This window comes from Erinaceus europaeus, chromosome 18 (assembly GCF_950295315.1).
Source record: "Erinaceus europaeus chromosome 18, mEriEur2.1, whole genome shotgun sequence".
NCBI lineage: Eukaryota > Metazoa > Chordata > Mammalia > Eulipotyphla > Erinaceidae > Erinaceus > Erinaceus europaeus.
This window is the reverse complement of record NC_080179.1, coordinates 74834368-74844227: the sequence shown is the minus strand read 5'-3', so window position 1 is coordinate 74844227 and position 9860 is coordinate 74834368.

Here is a 9860-nt window from a genome sequence, read left to right as displayed (position 1 = left end):
GGTAGAGGGTAAGAGTGGTGTAAATGGGGGGGGGGGGCTGAGCTCTGTGACTGGGGATGCTGCCCACAGGACTGGCTCACAGAACAACTCCACTGGTCACTCAGGAGAAGTGGAAATGCCTGTCCTAACAGAGATTTTTTAAAAATTTTAATTTATTTGTTTATAAAGTGGAAACACTGACAAGACCATAGGATAAGAGGGGTACATTTCCCACCACCAGAACTCTGTATCCCATCCCCTCCCCTGATAGCTTTCCTGTTCTTTATCCCTCTGGGAGTATAGACCCAGGGTCATTGTGGGATACAGAAGGTGGAAGGTCTGGCTTCTGTAACTGCTTCCCCGCTGAACATGGGTGTTGACAGGTGGATCCATACTCCCAGCCTGCCTCTCTCTTTCCCTAGTGGGGCAGGGCTCTGGGGAAGTGGGGCTCCAGGACACATTGGTGGGGCCATCTATCCACGGAAGTCTGGTTGGCATCGTGGTAGCATCTAGAACCTGGTGGCTGAAAAAGAGTTAAGATATAAAGCCATAAATATGTTGATTAATCATGAACCTAAAGGCTGGAATATTGCAGATGGAGATTTGGGGTACCTTTTTTTTTTATTAGTGATTTAATGATAATTGACAAGATTATGGGATAAAAGGGTTACAGTTCCACACAATTCCCACCACCAGAGTTCCACATCCTGTTCCCTCCATTGGAAGTTTTTCTATTCTTCATCTCTCTGGGAGTATGGGTCAAAGATCTCTATGATATGCAGAAGGAGGAAGGTCTGGCTTCTGTATTTGCTTCCCCGCTGAACATGGGTGTTGACAGGTGGATCCATACTCCCAGCCTGTCTCTCTCTTTCCCTAGTGGGGCAGGGCTCTGGGGAAGCAGGGCTCCAGGACTCATTGGTGAAGTCGTCTGCCCAGGGAAGTCAGGTTGGCCTCATAGTAGCATCTGCAACTTGGTGGCTAAAGAACATTAAAATATAAAGCAGAATAAATTGTTTAGTAATCAGAAACCTAAGGGTAAGAATATAGCAGATGGGATTCGGGTTTTCATGTTGGAAAAAGCTAGTAGGTCTATTTTAGGTGTATTCTAAGGGACCCATGACTTTACTAATTTTTTGCCTGAGCCTGACAGCTAATATGCAAGTGGGCTAAAAGTATTGTCTGGGAAGAAGTTGTCAGAGTTGGGAATAGGACTTGAAAGCTGGATCAGGGCAGAGAGTAGCTCCCAAATATGGGAAAAGTCTATAAATATCATTAACTGTAAACCCCATTGACCTGACCTAGGACTCATGTCATATTCAGCACAAGAGCTGGTGTAACCTCTGCGTCCCTGTAGGTCTGAATCCCCACTCCATGGTCCTAGATAGGAACATTCTAGGCTGCACTCATTTCAGGACCTGTCTTCCTTGAGTGGCAGACAGAGTACATTGACTCAGCCTCCCTTCGGAGAGTGGGGCAGTTTCTGCCATTGCTATTCTCCTACGAGGGCAAGGTCCTGCTGAGGCCCCCAAGAGGGTTCATGATATCGTTTCTGACGGAGATGACCAGTGATGGCGGAGAGAGGCCTCCTAGTAGAGACTTTTTAAAATGTAATTTTTATTTTATTTTATTTTTTGCCTCCAGGGTTATTTCTGGTGCTTGGTGCCTGCACCACAAATCCACTGCTCCTGGAGGCTATTTTCTCCCACTTTGCCGCCCCCCCCATTTTTATCATTGTTGTAGTTACTATTATTGTTGCTACTGATGTCGTTGTTGGATAGGACAGAGAGAAATGGAGAGAGGAGGGAAAGACAGAGAGGGGGGAGAGAAAGACAGACACCTGCAGACCTGCTTCACTGCCTGTGAAGTGACCTCCCTGCAGGTGGAGATAATTTTATTTTATGGAGGGATTAATGGTTTACAGTAAATACAATTACAGGTACATGTGTAAAATGTACCCATAATTTCACAAAGCATAAGGACCGGAGTAAGGATCCCGGTTCGAGCCCCGGGCTCCCCACCTGCAGGGGAGTTGCTTCACAGGCGGTGAAGCAGGTCTACAGGTGTCTGTCTTTCTCTCCCCCCCCTCTGTCTTCCCCTCCTCTCTCCATTTCTCTCTGTCCTATCCAACAACGATGACATCAACAACAATAGTAACTACAACAATAAAACAACAAGGGCAACAAAAGGAAATAAATAAATAATAAAAAGAAAACAAACCAGTAAACATTAAAAAGGAGTCAGGCTGTAGAGCAGTGGGTTAAGCACAAGTGACCCGAGGTGCAAGGACTGGCATAAAGATACTGGTTCGAGCCCCCGGCTCCCCACCTGCAGGGGAGTTGCTTCACAGGTGGTGAAGCAGGTCTGCAGGTGTCTGTCTTTCACTCCCCTTCTCTGTCTTCCCATCATCTCTCCATTTCTCTGTCCTATCCAACAATGACAACAACAATAGTAACTACAACAGTCATAACTACAACAATTAAACAAGGGCAACAAAATGGAATAAATAAATAAATATTTAAAAAAATAAATAAGTCATTGGCTGAGGAAATATCTCATAGCAGAGCACATGTATGCATGAGCTCCCCATCTGATCCCTGGCACCTCAAATAGCAGAGCTGGGCAGTGTGCTCTCATTGTCATAAAATAAACTTGTGAATTAATTATTAAAATGCTATTAAATGTCTTTAAAAAGAATGAACTGTTGACCTGTGTGACAATGAGGAGGAGCCTATTGGAGAGGAAGCTAGACTTTCTCTAACCCTGTTGGAAAGAACAGGCTGGAAACTATTTCAGTCCACACAGGAAAGAGAAGCAAGAATATGAACCTGCCTTGTGGTCACTTCAGTCAAGTTTATAGTTCCTAGAAAAAGGAGCAACACATTTAGGATGAAAAAGCAGGACGGAGATCTGCAGCTGAAAGAAAAATAAGGATTTTGTAAGGATTAGGCTCAACCTAGAATGACAAGGCTGACTCCCTTCTCCCAGACCACAGGCACTCCCTCTTCGCAGGCTAACAGAGACTGAGGCGGAACATTCTCGGAGAGTCTTCACCTTTAGTCTCCCCAGGCCTGCAAGCGCAGAATGGACTTACATTTCACCCTGCCTATTTCCTTGCTTTGATTCTTGAATCCCACACATAAGAGAAAAAGATGGTTGCTTGCAGTGGTAGGTTCCTGCAGACACTGAGCCCCAGTGATTACCCTGGTGGCAAATAAAATAAAAATAAAACCACATTTTATTATTAATCTCACCCAGCAGATATTTTGGCTCTTAGACTTGATCATATAGAGTAGGGACAGCAGGCGTGAATATGCACACGCTTAATGATTAGACAGCAGATAGATTTCAGGGACTGGAAGCCCATGCAAAAATGTCTTTGCTTTCAAAAAAGCATTGCTATATAAATTAGACTGTCAGGGAATGCACGCAGCTAATTGCATGGTAAGAAAATCAGATGCTGCGATAGTATCATCTACACTTACTTCGCTTCTTGCAAAGCAGGAGTGGTTGGGGCATTATTAATGGGAAATAAGTCAAATTGTATTCATTATGTTGCTTTTTTTTCTGAGAGAAGCCTTTTAGAATCCATTTTATAACTATCTTCTCTGTTTTACAGCTTAATGCATATTTAGCGCTTGTTTTCATGCCAACTTGAAAGTGATTTTGCCATTTTTAGGGTAAAATGAAATGTAACCTATAAACTATAATAATAATAGGTTATTAATGGCCTGGGAGGTGGCACAGTGGCTAAGGTGCTGGATCTATGAGCATGAGATCCTAAGTTTGATCCTTGGTATAACATGTGCCAGAGTGATGTTCTGGCTCCCTCCTCAGTCAGTCAATCAATCAGTTAATCAGGGCTGGGTGGTGGTTCGCCTGGTTGAGTATATACACAGAGTTTGAAGACCCAGGCTTAAGCCCCCCTGGTCCCCACATGCAGGGGGGAAGCTTCATGAGTGGAGGAGTAATGCTGCAGGTGTCTCTTCTGTCTCTCTCTCTCCCCACTTTATCTTTGTATGTCTTTCACCATCTAGAGGAAAGAAAATATATGCATACTGGAAATGGAGTTGTGAAGGCACAGTGCCTCAGTGATAACCCTGGTGGCAAAGAAAGAGAGAAAGAAAGAAAAAAATAAAGGAGGAAAGAAGTAAAGAAAGAAAAAAGGAAGGAAGAAAGAAGGATAGAAAGAAAGAAAGAGAGAGAAAGAAAGGAAGGAAGAAAGGAAGGAAGAAAGAAAATGTCTAAAGACCAGGCAGGACTGTGCATCTTGGAACTGAATGTGTTTGTCTGTCTGGAATCCTGTCTGGGGCCCAGGTGTCAGCACGTGACAGGTGCCCACACTCTGGTTGGGTACCGCAAAGGGAGCTGACCTGGGCAAGTCACTCATGAAGCTTCCCTCCTACAGATGGGAACTAGAGGCTTGAACCCAGATCACTCTAAATGGTAATGTGTGAGCTCTACCGCACCTGCCGTGGCCCAGCCCCTCTCCCCCCCCCCCCCCCAGTGCAGGTCTGGTGACAGATTCAGCTGTGGCCAGGCCTCCAGAGGCTGCACTTTCCAGGTGGGCAGGTGGCCAGGTGCTTGGAGGCTGCCTGAGCTGCCTGGACTCCATCCTCTCTGCCTCTCGGCGGCAAGGCCCTTCTGGGACAGGGGCCTCTAACAAACACTCCACAGGCCAGCATCCCCTCCACACACTGTGGGCTGCCTTCATGGGATGGCTGGGTGGGGATTCACAGAACCAGCCCCTGAAAAGCTCTGTTACTGTGGTCCAGGAGGTGGCACAGGAGATAAAGCACTGAACTCTCAAGCATGAGGTCCTGAATTAGATCTCGGGCATCACATGTGCCACTGTGATGTTCTGAATCTTTCTCTCTTTCTCAAAAAAAAAAAAAAAAAAAAAAAGGTAGGGGCTGGGTGGTGGCTCACCTAGTTAAGCGCACTCAGTGCAGTGCACAAGGACCTAGGTTCAAGTCCCCCGGTCCCCACCTGCAAGGCAAAAGCTTCACAAGTGGTGAAGTAGGGCTGTCAGTCTCTCTGCACCCCTTTTTCCTCTCAATTTCTGGCTGTCTCTATCCAATAGATAAATATAATTAAAAATTAAAATAAATAATCAAATCAACAAATCAATATTAAAAAACTGCTCTGAATTTTTTTTTATCAGTGATTTAATATTGATTTACGAAATTATATGACAACAGGGGTATAATTCCACATGGTTCCCTCCACCAGAGTTCTGTGTCCACATTCCTTCCATTGAAAACTGCAGTGGTTCTCCCAAGGTCACAGATAGGGTTGACTCTTGAGAAAAGCAGAAGTCGGGCAGTGGCGCATCGGGTTAAGTACACATGGTGGAAAGCACACTGACCAGCATCAGAAATCTGGTTCGAGCCCCCGGCTCCCCACCCGCAGGGGAGTCGCTTCCCAGGCGGTGAAGCAGGTCTGCAGGTGTCTGTCTTTCTCTCCCCCTCTCTGTCTTCCCCTCCTCTCTCCATTTCTCTCTGTGTTATCCAACAACAATGACAGCAATAACAACAACAACAACAATGAAAAACAACAAGGGCAACAAAAGGGAAAAATAAAATAAAAAATAATTAAAAAAAGGGAGAAAAGCAAGGGGACTGAAAATTGACTTACATATAGCTCACATGGTGGTCCTGGGAGAGAGAGAGTGTCCCCAAAGATCAAGTCTTTTTATTTATTTATTTATTCCCTTTTGTTGCCCTTGTTTTATTGTTGTGGTTATTATTATTGTTATTAATGTCGTTGTTGTTGAATGGGACAGAGAGAAATGGAGAGAGGAGGGGAAGACAGAGAGGGGGAGAGAAAGATAGACACCTGCAGACCTGCTTCACCGCCTGTGAAGCAAGTTCCCTGCAGGTGGGGAGTCAGGGGCTTGAACTGGGATCATTATGCCGGTCCTTGCGCTTTGCACCTGTACTTAATCCACTACAGCCCGGCCACCAGGTCAAGTCTTTTTAAAGCTAAAGGACCCACCTGCACCTGCAACCACTCTCATTTCTGGGTGGTGCCCTTTCTCCCTCAACATTCCTCCCGCTAGGAACACGGACTCCAAATTCTTTTTGGGATGTTGAAGGATGGAGTTTCACGCTTCTGTAGCTGCTTCCTGCTGACTTGTGGGCAGTTGCCTGATGTTGGAAGTTCTTTCCACAGTAATCAAGCAGGTTCAAGGAATAAGGGACACAGATAGGAAGAGGACTGGCCAAGCTTCCACTCTCTGAAGATGACAATTGATAGTATGTATAGAAAACCTAAGGAAGCTAGCAGTAGGCCCCCTGGAAATTATCAAGCAACCTAGCAAGGAGTCAGGCTACAAAATTTACAGGTAAAAGTTGTGACATCTCTTTATGCAAACACTCAGAAACAGAAATTTAGAAATCAGTCTCTTTTACTATAATGGCAAGATAAAATGTCTAGGAATAATAGCCTCTTGTTTACATGACATGTAAAGATCTCCCATTCCGTAAGAGGTCTCTGTATGTGCGATTTCTTTTATAGTACAAAAGGTTTTGATTTGATGTAGCGCCACTGGTTTATTTTTAGTCTTTGAAACTAGGTTTGCATCATTGAAGATACCCCTTAAGACTTATATAGAAGGGACCAATATTTTCCTCTCAAGTGTTTGGTGGGTTTCTGGTCTGACATTCAATTGTGGACCCATTTAAAATTTGCTTTTGTGTCTGGTAAGATATAGTGGTTGAGTTTAATTCTTCCACTCATTACAGTCTTATTTTTCTAACACTGTTTGTTGAGTCTCTTACCCATTTATTAGTCTGTACACATTTGTAAAAGACTAAATGCCCATAGATGTGGGAATTTATTTTAGACTTTTTTTCAATGATTTTTTTCTATTGTTGTAGTTATTGTTGTTGTTATTAATGTCATTGTTGTTGCATAGGACAGAGAGAAATGGAGAGGAGGGGAAGACAGAGAGGGGGAGAGGAAGAGAGACACCTGCAGACCTGCTTCACCGCCTGTGAAGCGACTCCCCTGTAGGTGGGATCCGGGGGCTAGAACTGGGATCCTTATGCCAGTCCTTGCACTTTGTGCCACTATTTTAGACTCTTAACTCTATTCCACTGGTCAATGTGCCTGTTTTTTGTGCCAGTGCCAAGCAGTTTCGAGTATAACAGCTCTATAATGCCTTTCGAGATGGTTAGCATTTGCAACTCTTGTTCTAGCCTCCTAAAACTTAGACAGGGCCTTGATTGAGATCAGATTAGATTTATATATGGCTCTAGATTGTTTATTCATTTTGATGTCAATTTTTCTCCCCCATGAACACATAATATCTTTCCACTTCATATCTCATTCCATTTCCTTAATAGTGGCTCATAATTTTCAGTATACATGCCTTTCGCTTACTTTGTTAAGTTTATTCCTTCTCTTCCTTTCCTTTTTTTTTAAAAAAAAATATTTATTCTCTCTTGTTGCCCTTGTTTTTTATTGTTGTAGTTATTATTGTTGTTACTACTGATAATGTCGTTGTTGGATAGGACAGAAAGAAATGGAGAGAGGAGGGGAAGACAGAGAGGGGGAGAGAAAGACAGACACCTGCAGACCTGCTTCACCGCCTGTGAAGTGACTCCCCTGCAGGTGGGGAGCCGGGGGCTCTAACTGGGGTCCTTCTTATGCCGGTCCTTGTGCTTTGTGCCATGTGCGCTTAACCTGCTGTGCTACCGCCCGACTCCCCTTCTCTTCCTTTCTAAGTCACACCTACAATTACTTGGAATGCCATTTCTGTTTTTCCTCTTCTCTTTCTGGATCCTGATGGAATTAGAGCTCAGAGCCCTCTGATCATCTTCCCCTAACATTTCTCTGCCTCGGGGGGGTATGGACCAAAATTCTTCATGGGGAGCAGAAGATGGGAACCCTGGCTTCTGTAATAGTTTCTCTGCTGGACATGGGCATTGGAGGTTGATGCACACCTCCAGCTTGTTTCTGTCTTTCCCTAGTGGCGAAGGGCTATGGAGAGATGATGTCCTGGGACACACTGGTGAGGTTGTCTGCCCAGGGAAGTCAGGATGGAATCATCGTAACATCTACAACTTGGTGGCTGAAAAGCAGGGAGACATAAGGCAGGCCTGGGCTGCCGGCTACCCCTTCTCTGCAGTAGCCCGCGCCCCGGGAAAGCCCTTCATCTGAGAACTAGGAGTCACGTTGACGAGTTCTGACTCAGTGGTTGGTGGAAATTTATAAAACCCAATTTATAAAATGGATCAAATGGTGGTCCACAAGGTGACGCCTATGGGATAGAGCACTGTGGGCAGAGCACTGGACTCTCAGGCATGAGGTTTTGAGTTTCTTGGCATGGCATCTGACAGAGTGATGCTCTGCTTCCCTCTCGCCTCCATCTTCTCTTCCTCTTCTATCTCATAGATCAATAAGTAAACCTTTGAAAGATGAGTCAAGTGCAAAGTCTTAGACCAGGGTGCTGTTGTTCTGTGGGCCAGGCAGCCCTCCTCTGCAGTATACACGTCTTAGCCATAAAGAACATCTTGCGAAGCCTGTGAGGAGATTTGCTGAGCAGGTAGAACGGGCTCTCTGTGGATGAGGAGACTAGCTATTATTAAAATGAACCTATTAGCCACGATCTTACATTAATTCCAGATGATCTCTTTCCTATCACCTTCTAAGAAGATTAACCTTTGCAGTGTTTCCTTTGTGATTTTTTGGGGGGAAAGATAAATAACCCAAGGTTAATTGGAAGCATCTTTAGCACTTTTGTCAACTCTCTCTCTCTCTCTATGATTCTCTCTCTCTCTCTTTTCTAATTTTGCCATCAGGATTATTGCTGGGTCTCAGTGCCTGCTCCCAAAGTCTACTGCTCCTGGTAGCTTTGCTTTTTTTTTATTTTTATTTAAGAAAGGATTAATTAACAAAACCATAGGGTAGGAGGGGTACAATTCCATACAATTCCCACCACCCAATCTCCATATCCCATCTCCTCCCCTGATAGCTTTCCCATTCTCCATCCCTCTGGGAGCATGGACCCAGGGTCATTGTGGATTGAAGAAGGTGGAAGGTCTGGCTTCTGTAATTGCTTCCCCGCTGAACATGGGCGTTGACTGGTCGGTCCATACTCCCAGTCTGCCTCTCTCTTTCCCTAGTAGGGTGGGTCTCTGGGGAAGCGGAGCTCCAGGACACATTGGTGGGGTCTTCAATCCAGGGAAGCCTGGCCAGCATCCTGATGGCATCTGGAACCTGGTGACTGAAAAGAGAGTTAACATATGAAGCCAAACAAATTGTTGAGCAATCATGGACCCAAAGCTTGGAATAGTGGAGAGGAAGTGTTAGGGAGGGTACTCACTGCAAACTCTAGTGTACTTCTGCTTTCTTACTTTGGTGCCATACTCCAAACTCAGTCAATTAGGGTTAGGGTATCTTTTCTTTTCTTTTCTTTTCTTTTCTTTTCTTTTCTTTTCTTTTCTTTTCTTTTCTTTTCTTTTCTTCTTTTCCCTTTGGATAGAGATAGAGAGAAATTGAGGAGGAGGAAGAGACAGAGATAGACACATATATAGAGACACCTGTAGCACTGCTTCACTGCTCATGAGGCTTTCCCATGCAGGTAGATCCTGGGGCCTTGAACCAAGTCCTTATGCATGGCAGTGTGTGTACTCTACCTAGTACCTTTCCACCCAGCACCTTGATTTCCTTAACTGCTGCACTCAGGATCACCAGGCCCCTAAGCAGCTATGTGTCTAGTTTCACCAAATGTTGGCAAGTATTTTCTGTGGTTGAGAGACTCTTGGGGGTCCAGGCACAGAATTAAGTATCTGGAGAAGTGGGGTGGGCATGTGGACATTTTATATGGGTAGGACGGACCCCACGGAGAAGATAATATTTGAGCAAATAATGGTGGA